The 14,699-nt window shown below is 41.3% G+C and overlaps 1 protein-coding gene across 8 annotated transcripts in view; it reads left to right on the top strand.

The window, feature by feature from the left end:
- SGMS1 (sphingomyelin synthase 1) overlaps positions 1–14,699 on the top strand; it is an 83,454-nt gene that overhangs the window by 38,216 nt on the left and 30,539 nt on the right. For 5 of the 8 annotated variants that reach the window (XM_033149174.1, XM_033149170.1, XM_033149171.1 and 2 more), the window contains one exon: positions 5,987–6,058. The exons of the other annotated variants lie outside the window; for them this stretch is intronic. The gene's annotated coding sequence lies outside the window, so the exon portion shown is untranslated. The remainder of the gene's footprint in view (positions 1–5,986; positions 6,059–14,699) is intronic. 8 annotated transcript variants of the gene reach the window in all.

Raw genomic sequence — 14,699 nt, 5'->3', positions numbered from 1 at the left:
GCCTCCCCAGCCCTTTTCTGTTGCAGCCTGTCAGTGGAAACAGAAAGTTTGGCTAGCTAGACCTGCCAGTAAAGAGCATGAATTTTGCCACAACCGTAACTGGCTTCCAGTGGGAAAGCCTCTGTTGGTGGTGGGTTACTGCTGGCAGGCCAGCGCTAATGGGATGGTCTGGAAGGGTGAAACACCGAAAGGGTTTCCCCACTTTTTTGTGGCATGGTGAGAGTGAGGGCACCCTTCATGGGCGATTGGTTGTAGATGGGCTTGCTTCTAGGTGAGAGGTTGTGGCAGCAGAGGCATGGGGTGGGAGGGCTACGGGTTAACTTGGTTTCTGGGAGAAAGATATGCAGGGGAGCTATATCTGTAGTGAGAGCATGAATGCAGCTTACAAACTCATACCCAGTGTGGCTGGCAGATATTTTGTGATGTTGCTGTCGTACATTGTTTTGATTTACTATATGTGTTGTACTTTTATTGCATATTTATTTTGTATTAATATATTCACTGCTTTGGGGGTCGTTGGGTCAAAAAGCAGGATATTAATAAACCATAACATAACCTATTTTAGCAACTATTAATCAGGCCTTGCTACCTGAAGGATTGGAGCTCCCCCCCCGCCCCGTTTTTGAATTTTTCTTTCGCCATACTTACTGAGGAATTGATCATTCTCTAAGAGAAAGGGAGTTTTGCCTCCCACACCCCTGCCAGTGCAGTTTCTATTAAGATCGTTACAGGTACTATCTGAAGAATTGTGCATGCACACGAAAGCTCATACCAAGAACAAACTTAGTTGGTCTCTAAGGTGCTACTGGAAGGAATTTTTTTTTATTTTCTATTAAGATAGGTTCCTGACCCCACCCTCTCATACCACCCTCCTATTTTAAATGGTGCATTGTGCCTTTTTGGGACTCTTTGCCAATTTCACCATTGTAGAATTCCACTAGTGAGTTAAACAGGGGTGAAGTAGGTATGATGGTAATTGTTCATACTCGGCGTACAGTTTTACCTCGGAAGTAGAACGGAATCCATTCCGGAAGTCCGTCCGGCTTCCAAAATGTTTGGAAACCAAGACACAGCTACCGATTGGCTGCAGGAAACTCCTGCAGCCAATTTTAAGCAGTGGAAGCCCCGTCGGACGTTCGGGTTCCAAAGAAGGTTAGCAAACCGGAACACTTACTTCTGGGTTTGCGGTGTTCGGGAGCCAAAACGTTCGACTTGCAAGGCGTTCAGGATCCAAGGTACAACTGTATTATTCTTTTGATAGTGTCGCATATTATTTCCCAGTGAACATTGCAGTCTCGTTCAGAGTAACATCCAGTTTGTGACTTGTTATATATTATAGTTCATAAAATGCCCTTTCAGTTTCTGTTACAGTCTGTTGAAATCCTGGCAGTTCAAGAGTTGCAAAGAGAACATGAGAGCAGCAAGTTGCAAAGACAGTGTAATCACAAAGTAAATAAAAACTCCATTGTATACTGTTTCGAACCTAATAAATGGGCCAACGTAATGAAACCTGCTTCTGGACATGTGCTGTATTAAAAGGGTAGCAATATTGACAGAGGGTAGAATTTATTCTGTTGAAAACAGAGTAATTTTAACTGGACAGGGTATAGTGTTGTGATGTAGATGCAGTTTCACTTAGAGTTTTCCACTGAACTGGTAACAGTGTTGCAACTTGGCTACTTAAGCCTTTGAAAAAATAATTGGATTTCTCCCGTCAAACCACATCATGTAAACTATCCTACGCTATCTATCTCATTCCTGGTAAGCACAGACTTACTGGATTATTGAACTGCTTGGAATAGCAAGTCATTCCAGGAAAGTCATGCTAAACAAAATGAGTTCTTCTTTCCACAAAAAAGAGCCCAAGCTCTTGTTGCTACTGGCAAGTTGATAATTACGACTGTACTAGTTTTTTAACAAATTTATCTTGCACATCAGTACTTCAGAGCAATGGCCCAGATTATAGGACTTCCAGTGACACCTATGATAAACAGCTCTGAGTACATCAGGTTCTTTCTCTTTCACAGCTGGCAGTGAGAAAGTCCAGCATGTGCTCTGGCTTGTGGCCAGTGTTTAGAAATTTGGACTCTTTCATAAGATCACTTCTTCTCTCATCTTTCCATTGGTGAAGATGGAACTGGTTATTGACCTTTACGATTTGGTGCTAGCAACAATAGTGAAATTATGGAAATTGACTTTGGTTCTGATCCAGTGAAGTTAATCACAAATTACACTTGCTTAGTACATAGCATGTTCTGACTCAGTTTTGTAACTTTTTTGGTATTCTGCTCAACATAGTGAAAAAGAGGGCAAACTGTGTCTTGATGCCTCTAATTGTTTTTCAGCTCCATGGCAAGGAAGTTCTCAGATGCTCAGATTCTGAGTCTCCCTTGGCAGGTGGTGGACTATTCTTCCCTGGAGGTTTTTAAGCCACCTGTCATAGATGTTTGAGTCAAGATTCCTCAATGGCAGGGGATTGGACTAGATGACCCTTGGGTCCCACAGGCAACACTGAATTTGATTTACTTTTTCACTTCAGCATTGTCGTAAAGCTTGTAAGATCTGCGGCTCACACCAATTGTTTTGATCCTATGGTGTTAACATTTATATACTTTTGATTCATATTGTTTGGCGTACTCCTAGAGCTGAAAATTGTGCTGAGAACCCAAAGAACTAGCAGTGTGTTCCGCAATACGACAAAGTTGGCAGACCACTGCCCCGTAACACGTGATATGTATGTTTCTTTAACTGCCACTATTCGTAGTGTGATCATCTCTTCACCGTTGTTGAAAACCACATTTTTCAGTTCCAGGGGTACTCAAATCAATAAAGCTCTCAATTCCTGGTGTAGCTACAAGTCAGGGAACTGCCCTCGGCAGGGCGGGAGGTCTTGTCGATGTACCGAGAACCCCAACACCTCCTCAGTAGGGAAACCTCTTCAAGCGGGAAAAGCGGCACCTCCTCCAGTGTGAATTTTATTAATTCGATACTCGTCTGTGTTATTTCCTTTTCACAATTTACTAAGCTGTCTGTGAGCATGCTGTTGGAAGGGCAGGGTGTACTTTTAATAAATAAATAATGTGGCTAAGCCTGCAGTTAAGTTGTAGGTTAACAGAAAGATTTGATGGCACCTGGACTACCAAGCTTCAAGGAAATCACTGAAGATTGCTGGTAAAGTTCTCCCAGGTCAAGAACTTTGAGAATAACTTTGATGGCTCCTAAAAAAGCCTACCTGAAGGTGGAGGTGAGCCTTACAAGTTATCTGATTCATTTCAGGCTCAGATTAAATTCCTTGCCCACCTTTCTCTCCCCCCCTCCTCACCCTGGTGATATATAGGGATTTGGGAAGGAAGATCTATCCCCATCCTCCATCTCCAGCACATTGGACCAGATGCCCTTGATATTTATGAACTATGACACCCAAAGTGCCTTTCTCCTTAGTATAACCAAACACTAGAGGGATGAAGAGGTGCTCCCATTTCTACATGCCAGTAACCAGTTGGAAGGTGGGGTGTTTGGAGGGGCCAGCAGGGAGGTTGTTTTAGGAGATGCAAGATCTGTTGTGCATGGAGGAACACATTTTATAAGCCTTGAGTTGTCTTGGAAAATGATCACAACTCTTTCTGGAGGTTTTTCATATTTTTTTTTTAAGAACTTTGGATAATTGCCAAGGACAGCAGAGGAAAACACATATATCTCTTGGGATTTATTGTACTTGATTAACATGAATCTTAACAAACATTTCTCAAAATGAGCATATTTAATAGCTTCTGTGGAGACCTGCTCAGTGTTTTAGATGCAACTTTAGAAGGTGAATTTGTAAAAGTTCACTGCTTCATCATAAGATTTTGGGTAAGGTAATAAAGGTGGCATTTGTCTGCCACTATGGCAACAGATACTGACATGGAAATGACTGACTTGAAAGTATTATGTTATGATTCATTTTGGGGAAGAACTGAAACTGTTGCTGTTGAATATTGCAAATTATTAATGGCTGCACAATGCAACTGTTTTTGTTTTGAAGCTGTTGCCACAGCAAAGCATTTGGGGAAACACCCTTTTGGCTTAAGAAGGCTGAGGCAGGCTGAATGTAGAAAAGTGACAGCAATGCACTTTTGTTTTGTTTTTTGGTCAGACCCGAGAATACCATCTGCTGTGTGTTTATTTAAAGATTCTAGTTCTTACTGTTAAAGATGGCAGAAATGCTGAAAAGGTTGAAGAGGGTTTTTTGGTTTTTTTAAAAGAGAGACCCAACTGTGGTTACTGTGCATGTAATCAGTCAAACACTTTCCAGGGTTTTTATAATTCTAGATCAGACTATTGTAAAGTACGCACATGCACCCCTCACCCACTAAAACTTGGCATTTGTCCTTTGTTAAACAGTTTATAAAATAATATGGTAAGTTAGCTGCAGTCCTGCAGGTTTTTTTTGTTCTTTTAAAAAATATAAACTTCTAATATGGTTCTTCATGTGTTGCAAAATGCTTTTCTACATGCTATGTAAATCCTATTATTTCAAGTCCATTCTCATTTTGCATCACAAACCGTGATTTATGAAGCTGGGAGTTAATGTTTGGGCTGAGTGCTTCTATACCTCACCCCTTCTAGTTTGTATTAAGCTGCTGTTCCCTGTTGCATTCAAATGTCTGTCCTGGCTTCTTTTCCTGGTTTGTTGACAGCATGAGGATGGGGAGTATAAGAGAAACTCTATGCATATAATGCACATGGTATACCCTGTGCAGTTATTGGTAGCCTATCATACAAGAAGATCACTGATCTGATCTCGTTCCAAAGCACTGAAAATAGCTGAATTCGAAAGGCCCAACATCCTCTTAGGTGGCTTGCAGAAATCCTTATTCTGTATCTTTAGAAACCAATAAAAGTAACTACGCAATTCATAGTATACAATTGTTGAGAAATGTGCTGCTGAGACTAGGCATCTCAAATAAAATCAGGATGTAACCATTTTTTATTATACATAGCCAGCTGATTCAAGGATCTTTATCCCAGAGAGGTGGGATAAAGCAGAGAGAACAGTGACTTGCCCTAGACATTCCGTAAATATTGCAGCTGAGTAAAGCTCTTTAACCTGGGTTTCCTCACACTGAAATCTAGCACTCTGACCACCACTCCACACTTGTGTAGCAATGTGTGCGCCTGTTCCTGCTGTTCTTAGTTTGAAACAGCATCTGTTTCTGTTCCTGGAAGCTGGTCAAATTCTTCCAGCATAGCTACATTCTTCTCAAGATGTATAAGGTTGGTCTTGTTGCATTCTGGCGCCCTGTATCTCAGTGGGTCAAAGAATGTACTTGTTTGGCTTGCAAACAGGGACAGGACAAGCAAGCAAGGAATTTTCACCTCAGACCTTGGTGCTGGCCGCCTACAAGTGCTTTGTCTGGCTGTCACTAGATATATGCATGTGCATATATTTATTAATGAGATGTTGTAGTTTCAATAAAGTAGTTTGTTTTCTGATTTTCCTTAACTGCACTACAGTTACAGTTGTGTTATACCTGTTTGTGAACATTGTTCACGAACCTGGAATTGTTCGTGAACGTTGACTTTCAAGTGTCTCTGTGTGATGAAGCTTGATCTTCATTCACTTGCTGAAAAGTGATCGAGGTAGTTGAAATTTGGCACAGATACTGTTTTAACTCCCCTTTGCCTCCTAATATCACAGCAACCGGCACAGAGGCACAGGAATGCTGCGATGTGAGTTCCAAACAAGTATTGGTTTGGGAAAGAGGACATTTGTAGTGCTGCCCAGGAATAAAAATGAGACCAATAAAATATACATTGGACTTTCGTCCAATCCTCAAGATTGTGGGTGGGTGGGGTATATGAGGAGAATTCCAGCAGCAACCAAACACATGTTTGCAAAATTAAATTTGTATTTCCTGGTATTATAGAATGTATGTAAGAAAAATATATATGAAACAATGTCATTGAGTGAGAAATTAGTGAAAAAGTTCTTCTTGCTTGGTAGGAGACAAATGAAAGCCAAGACAGCAACAAATTGAAAGGATGGGTGACACTATGACTTCAAGGAGCAAGATAGGTAAGGCAGTTCCATTTCTTTATTTTTTAAAAAAAGTACATGTGTAAAATATCATACCAGAGAGAAAAAGACTGTTGCTGTTTAATTCGTGCAGGCATGTCTTTTTAGGCCAGTTTCAAGTCACCAACTATCTGCACAGGTTGAGTAGATTCTTTCAGAGGCCATGTTTCTGAATTAAGAAGAGGTTTTCCCCACCATTTGTGACATCTGATTAAATATTTGTTTCAAATACTTGTTTGTACTGTTCATGATAAAATAAAAAGCTTTAATTGCATGGAAGAAAACTCTGATGTCATATACTTAAGATGTTAAATTTGTTCCTGCTAGGGTGTTACAATAGCCAGTTTAGGGAATAATATAGATATATGTATTAGTACTATGCAAGAGTTGTCTAAAAGCACCTTGCGAAGTTCAAATCTTAATCTGGCTATTTTGCACATTTTATAGTATTTATCTTTTTTTAAGTGTGCATTTATAATATACAGTCGTACCTTGGAAGTCGAACGGAATCCATTCCGGAAGTCTGTTTGACTTCCAAAACGTTCAAAAACCAAAGCATGGCTTCTGATTGGCTGCAGGAAGTTCCTGCAGCCAGTCAGAAGCCCTGTTGGATGTTCGGGGTCCAAAAATAGTTTGGAAACCGGAACAGTCACTTCCGGGTTTGTGACGTTCGGGAGCCAAAACGTTCGACTCAAAAGGCATTTGAAAACCAAGGTACGACTGTATATTTTTTTCACCTTCAAAGTTCATACTACCCAGTTGGTTTTTACAAATACTTTGAAAGTGAAATTGCAATGTAGTTTGGTTCAAGTGTAAGTGATCCTTTCATTTTCAATATCTAGGGAAACTTTGAAGCCAAGTTTTTGTTTGTTTGTTTGTTTTTTTAAGCATGTGAAACGTGTTTTGTTGTAAAGTCTAGAGGGAAGGGATCTCTGGATTTTGGCAAAACCAGAAAGTTTGCATTCCTGAGAAATGCTAATAAATTCCTTTTTAAAAAAACCAACAACTTGCAGTTATCACTGTACAGCATCAGTCTCCCCCTGAAGGTAAAATCTCTTGCATTCTTTCTTTCACCTCTCCCATGTACTTTTGCAAGCACCACCAAATCTCTCCCACATACAGACATCTCTCTGTGTGTGTGCAAACACAGGCTGCAGTACTAAAACTCATTTGGTGAGCACATGAAGTAACATCAGCTTAACTAACAATGTGGGATATAAGATATAAGGCCCAAAGTTGTTGAGCTTTTTGGAGGGAGGAACACCCACATTTGTTGAGCTTCTACGGGGGAGGCTTCAGCAAAGTTGTTGAGGTGTCTCTCCCCCCCCCCCCCCCGCTGATACTCCTGCATGTCCTGAAACAAGTTTGCCACTTTACAGTTTACTTCCATAGATTCTTTATTGACAGTGTGGATGTGGCTGAACTTTTACTATTCCCTCGTTACTTTCTTTTTCATGGAAAGAAAAATAAGAGGGAATAGCATATTTAAAGCAAGGTTGCTGTTCAGCTGTAATGCTGCTGTCTCAGCCAGCATGGCAAATCAGGAATATTGTAGTTCAGCACTATGTTAGCTACTCCTGAGCTGGCCCATGAACTGTAAGTAACCACTCTGAGATCTATATCTGATACGAGATTGCAGAATGTACTCCATGCTTTTGAGGTTCAGAGAGTGCAAAGAAGCTTATACCACATGTAGAATTTGCTAATCTTTCTGCCTTCATCAATCAATCTCATTATTACGGTCAATGACCAGCATTATTCTTAGAACATAAACTCTAGGGGGGGGGGAGAATATAAATCTTTTTAGCATGGCTAATCTTTTGACCTTTGTCCTGTCCACAGTCCACATAACACACGTTCTGCATTGGTGATGTAGATGGCAATTCTTATGGAAAGGTAGTGGCACTGAGGCAGGAGAAAGAGGCAATGTCTGACCTTTCTGTTTAATCCTGCGCAGACTTGAACTGCATTTTGCGTGGGAAATGTTAAAACTCAGCAAGTACACTTCCATTATTTCTCCTTCTTACTTTGATTCGAGAATTAATTTTACACTTTCGTTTAATTTTTGTGACATTGCATTTCAAGAGTGCCTTCCTCCAGCAGGCACTGCTAGTAGAGGGACTCAGGAGCGTTTGTGGTTTCACCAGCAATATATCGCTGAGTGAAGCCGCCATCCCACTCTGCCCACACACGACGGAGAGGAAGAAACAAGCTGTATCTGCTAGGTGTGGATAGAGCTTGCTCCTCCCTCTGCATCTTTAGACTGCTTGACTGAGGGGAGTGTGGTTGCTGCTCCCTGCAGCGAGCATTTAAAGGAGCCCCGATGTGTTCACGTGCAAGTGGCAAGAGCACCGGGGCTGTCTCAGCTGGGGGGGGGGAGAATGTTCCCTCCCCACAGCTGAGAGGCACAAACAAGCTTCATTGTCCCAGCCTGTGAGCCTGGGTGAGACCGCCTCAGCTCTCGAGGTAAGAGCTGGGGCAGTTTCACCTGATGTCTCGCGGGCAGAGGCCAATGCATCTTGCTTTTCAGCATTGCGGTATATTGCCAAACTGCAATGTTTGGCAGGCGATACACTGCGATGTTGAAAAGCTGGTATCGCCCAGCCCTACTGTGCATACTTACATTACCCCATTAAAGTCAATGGGGCTTACTTTTCTATAGACGTGCACTGAATTGTAGTTGAATACTTGTAGAGCTGGTTTATTCCTTCTCCCATGTTACCATACGAAATGATTTTCTATGAATGTTAGTTATTTGTTGCGTGGCTGAAGTTGCTTTGATATTCTCTCTGACCACACATGGAACAATTTCTACCTTTGTGTGTGTGCTTTTACTTGCAGTTTTTTCATTCTTATTCAGGAACATGTGCTGGCACTTTGATTATTTACACCGTGTGTGTGTGTGTGTGTGTGTGTGTGTGTGTGTGTTTTTACTTCTTGACTCTTGCTCTTTCTTACCTCTTCTGCTGAATCTCATAAGTGCTAATATTTTTAGCAGTAGTTGTTGCACCATTGGTATGCTACCAACCGTGGTAACTTCCGTTGAGAATGTTTACTTGAGCAGAACCACCTGCTTCAGGTGGTCAAAGCACAAGAGGCAGAACTCCGCCCACCTCACCACTTCCACTGCTGCTAGAACGCCCCTTCTTGCTGGCAAGAGGAAGGCATTCCAGCATGCAGCATTGCTGCTAGTCTTCCCTCACCCAAGGTGGTGAAGCTGAGTGGCAACGCTTTGAGGAACACCCCAGTGAGAGCTGGGACATTTCAATTGTGGTGGGAAAGCAGGAGGGGGCAGCAGGTGGTACCGGTAATTCCTGTTTCGCCTCAAGTGGTGAAATGGGATGGGTCATGCCTGGGAACCACAGTAGTTATTGGGGACAGCTGTTATATCTGGAGTGTTGCATTGGAGAAGTGTTTCTAAGACCAGCGGAAAGTGTGTATCAGTAGTGGTAAAGGAACATTGGCAGTCAGACTTCGTTACAGGTGTTAACTAGTAGCAGGTAGCAACTGCAACTAGTAGTATTACAATATGAAGTGGTCTGTAAGTGCTTATACTGTCCAAAAGATCAAAATACCACAGTACAATCCATTGACCTCCAATGTGTCTCTGTTAAGGGAATTTGGGTTTAAAAGTTCAATTTTAGAAACCTCCTTTTTCCTGTAATCGTTTGATATTTTGACAGAGTAATTTGGTAAAAATAGGATTGCCTTTTTGCCGTTCCCCCCCCCCTAAACTCCACTCTCTGTGATTTTGCACCCTTCTTAACAGAATTAGCTTTGTTTGTAAAACCAATCAAAACAAAGGCTTTCTTTACAGTAACTGACTTGTGTTTTCAATTTGCAACTTTAGTATCTGCAAACACTTACCGGTATATAGGTATGAATTGGAATGAATTTTGGATTGCCGCGTTAATATACATAAGATACTCAAACCTGGAGTTTTGTAACTCAGCTTTAATTATCTAGTTTGTAGATACTTTTCAGGAGCAAGAAAGAAATTAAAACCAATATATTTTAATCCTAAAATTGCCCCAACATTTTTAAGCACTGGAAAACTGAGCTGAATACCACCACACCCAACATACCATGTAATCTACATTCTCTTGGCACACCCATCCTCATTCTCTGATCTGTGAAAGCTGCAGTGAAATAAATCCAGCATTTGTGAACTGCGATAGGCTTAAAGTTCTCTCTAACGGTACATAGTTCCTCCCACATAAGTTACAGGCTTCCTCCAGATGAACCGAATTCCTCAGTAAGGTCTTCTCCACCTCCTCTTTTTCTTAAAACTACTGATGTGCCGCTTTGTACACATTGTATGGAGAAATGCAGCTGCAGGGGGGGAAACGTGAGTGTTTTATTTAAGAGCTTTATCTAGGCATGTATGATTTGGTCTGCTGTGGCGTTGCTGCTTTCTGTGTGACTTTCAGAGAAGTTCCAACTCTTTTCTTTTTCCTTATGATTTCATGTAATCGTAGCCTCCCCTTACTCTCTGATCACACAGCATGGGGGAGTTCTCACTAAGGCTGTGAAATAGGCAGGGAAGTAGCAGTTCTCAAATGTGAGCACTCTGAAGCCAGTCTGCCAAAGTGCCTCTTTGCACTTACTTGCACATGGCAAAGGCAGCGGTTAAAGAAAACAAGGAACCAAATTTTCTCACTTGAAATAGGGATAATGATTGTGGTGTTGTATTTCACTGTGTGGACGTCCCGATGGGTTGCTTAGAAATTGTGATAAATTGAAAAGCAAATTAAAACCTAGTTAAGAATTAACAATATTGTTCTATACCATTGCATGTTTTATAATATAGAAGTTGCTATCAGTGTTTCTCTTTAGGGTGCACTTTCTGTATCATTACAATAGTGGGCAATTTCAAAAGCTGACAGGTTTCAGGGTCCATTGTACTGGCTGTTTAATGGGCACTTTTGTTGACGTGTTTCTTTCACCCAAGTTTCCGTAACAAAGCTGTCTTCATTATCTGGGTCAGCTGTAATCTCTGTATAAAGGATTCCAGCCAAGGGTGCCCTAATACTTTAGTAGTTAACTTGCTTAGGACTGTGCTGTGTTTTTAATAGTCACTTGGTGACTCACAGCATAATAGGATTATGGCATGGCACAATTGTATTTTTAGTATCTTAAAATGCAGTATAGGTGTTGGGATGCGAGGAACGGCCAACACCTTAGCAATGGCTCACAGTCTGTGAACTTCAAACTAGTGTATGAGGTTCATTGTCTCAACAATTTAGGTAGTATTAGCAATTCCTGATGGGAATTCTCCACTTACGGCAGCTACATATAGTTTGTAAGTGAAATGAGCACTAGCGAATGCAGTTTTAGTACTCCAAAGTGCCTTGAGTCTATTACGTTTTTGCATGGTGTCTTGCTGAATAGAAAATGTTGCAGAAAAAAATGCTATTCAGCGTTCGCTGCTTTATGAGTAACAGGCAAAATCTCCATCTAGAAACACTAAAAATATCAATAGACGTTGAATGTAACTTTAGATAAAATCATAGTAAATTTGCTTTCCCCAAACATTTTAGAGATCTTGCTCATGTTTTGAAGAAGGCTTGAGTACTGGGCTGGTTGAACATAAGGTGAGATCATGAGGTGAGGTAGCCTTAGTAAAATGGTCTTAAAAGATTTAACACTTTTTCAGATAGGAGTGCATGCAGAATGTGGATCCTCTGTGATGAGTGGGGACTGTGCTGGTTGAGCTTGATGTAGGGTGAACCTTTCCTTCTGTGTTGCCATGAAAAGGAAGAAATGCATCCTCAAAAAGTCAAAAGAGGGCGCAGAACTATGTAAAATGTACATGTGCTAATTTACAGGTATATGTACAAATTTAGAAAGAATTACTATACGTGGAAATATTATATACCTTGCCAATAGCAAATAATAAGACTGTGAACAGGTGACCAGTGTGTCTTTCTCTGTCTGATGTCCTGATGTTAGCTGTTAATGGGAAAGTTCAGGGTCTTTGCTCTTCCCTTTGAAAGTTATCCAAACTGGACTTGGACTGGACAGCCCTCCCAACAGAGGACTGTCATCTGTTGTGTAGGACACTTGGTCACTGTGGGGCCAACACATTGGAGGCTGAAGGTTGGGGGGGGGGAGAGCAAAACTATTCAGGTTCACATAAAATATTATGCTAAAGTTAACAGAGCCAGGACAAATCTGAAGTCTCAGGTTGTTGTTGTTGTTGTTGTTGTTGTTGTTGTTGTTGTTGTTTTTAAAGAGAGTGGAAATAGGCTGTGCTATGTTCTTAATCTTTAGCATTTCAAATACCTCTCCCAGAAACCTACAGGGCAATGTCTTCAGGATAACTTGTGGGCAGTGATGTAATTAGAAGCAGCCATAGTTGTTGCCCCAGAGAAGCACCACACAGTCTGCCCTTCTGCACCTCCTCCCTTACTGTCCACATGACTAACATCTGCTCCTGCGCCAGTATCTTCAACATATGTGGTGACGCTTTGAAATCACTGCAGTTCCACGTGAGTAGGAAATAAAGATAGTATAACTGGTCAAAACCATAATATTTGTTCAGGACCAGCTTCAAGTTACGTAAAAGCACACAATTCAAACAATTCTAAGCTGCAAAACTAAGCTCAAGTCCTGGCCACAATCCAGAGAACAATGTGACTAGCTAGCAGACACACACACTCCTCCCCTCAAGCAGTAACATCAGCTCTCTCTCTCTCTCTCTCTCTCTCTCTCTTTCTCTCTTTCTCTCTCTCTCTCCCCCCTCCCTCCCTGCCGCTCTCCTTCCCTTGTCTTTTTTCCTCCTGCCCCTCGCCCCAGGTCCATGGTAAGCTGCTTTAGAAATTCAAGTGGAAACTCTCTAGTAGGTCAAAACCACTGGTGCTTTCTGGATTGTTGCTCTAGCATGAATGGTAAGACCTAGCAGCCTGTTAGTGCTTTTCAAATTGTGGTTAGAATGGGTATTAGGTGACTTGTCTTAATTCTGGAGAGTGTCTCCTGTTGAAAAACATAATTAAAGTAGTGTGGCTAACTTTTTGGAACCATTTAACACTTGTTTTCTTACACTAGGTAGGAAAATAATCATACCCTGAAGTTGTTGGGAAACTGGCATTGCTAGTTTTTTTGTTTTTGTTTTTTTACTTATACTGTACAAGTGTTAAGATATGATAGCAATATTCAGCCTGTTTTTCTCATGCACGCTAGCCTACAAAGTTATTTTGCTGAGGGCTGCAGTGTGTTGTTAGTGTAGCTCCACCTTCTCTTATCATAAGGGTCCATTCAGCCACGCTATAATGCTCTGCAATGGAGAATTACTTCCTCTTATATGCGCAGAACCAGCCTCTATTTCTCCCTGTTGATTCATCAGGTGTATGAAACGGTTTCTGTTTTACTCCCACCATTATTGTATGTTTCAAAACCCTTTAAGCGCTGCCACCATGTGATCTATGCTTTACTGTTTACAGACATGTTAACCCAGTAGCCAAGCACGCTTTGTAAGCAAATCAAAACAACAAAATGTTATTTATTTATTACCACCTGCAGGGGTAAAATAAGGGCAATACTGCAGTTAGATTGGTCACTAATGCTTGCTTTTATAATGACACTGTTATAATGACAGTTGCTTTCAAATACAGAAATCGAATTAAGATGGATTTGTAAAACGCAGTTCCTGAAAGTGCCAATTATCCACAGTCTCTTTTCCTCAGGCATGCAGCTATCACCACTATCGGGTGCAGAGGGCTTCTGCTGGTTTTTGTATCAGCCAGGCTTGCAGGAATTTTTCTCTCTGTTCAGCTCCAGAAGCTTCCTTGCTATAAACTCTCCCTTCACTGCTCACAGACTTTTCATGGTTTCTCTGCTAATCTTTGGCATGAGCCAGTGAATCAGCTCTTTTGGGGGAAGACCATACTTCCTGGTTTTCCCTTGCCTCAGTAGCCTCCTGTCCGTCCAGAAGCCTTCTGTCTTCCATCCCAGCTGCTTCTTTTTTCCTCTCCTTTTGGTCAACACGCTCCGAACAGTGGTAGAGCCAGCCTGCTTATGTTCCTGCCAGCCCACACTTCAGTCAGTCAGATTTGAGTGGCATAGGATTTCTCTCCCCTCATAAGACCGCTTTTCCTGTGCGGCGAATGATCCAGAATTTCCACCCGGCAGGCCAATTAGAAGCGAGGTTTTACAATTCCTCTAGCTCAGTACAGTATAAAAAGAACTCACTTTTCCCAGGCTAGTCTTATGTGACAACCACCAACAGATACTTTGTATTTTGAACTGAACCTTTCATGTAATCCCACATACATTGTGAATTTATATACACTGTGTATATAAAACAAAAACCATGTCCCAATATGTTACAAGGTAATGTAGCCATAGAAACTATGCGTTAGGGGCAGGGCTACATCATAAGCTACAGACAGAACAGTGGTGTGATGGAATAGTTTTAGGCATGTGGGTTTGAGATGAAGAAGTTTCATACTGTATAGGTAAAATTCCCTTGGGAATTTTAAGATAAGGATTAGGGGAATGATGGTGGCAAAGGCAGTGTGACTATTTTGTGCTACTTTTGGTTCACCAATAACTGGACAATTTTGTCAGGTTTTGATATAAGAGAGCTATCTGAATAGGAGTCCTGAAGAAAATGTTGCCTTTTTCTACATACCGGGTACTT

The sequence above is a fragment of the Lacerta agilis genome, chromosome 5 (assembly GCF_009819535.1).
Source record: "Lacerta agilis isolate rLacAgi1 chromosome 5, rLacAgi1.pri, whole genome shotgun sequence".
NCBI lineage: Eukaryota > Metazoa > Chordata > Lepidosauria > Squamata > Lacertidae > Lacerta > Lacerta agilis.
The sequence above is the reverse complement of the archived record's forward strand: the minus strand, read 5'-3'. Positions and strand labels throughout refer to the sequence as shown.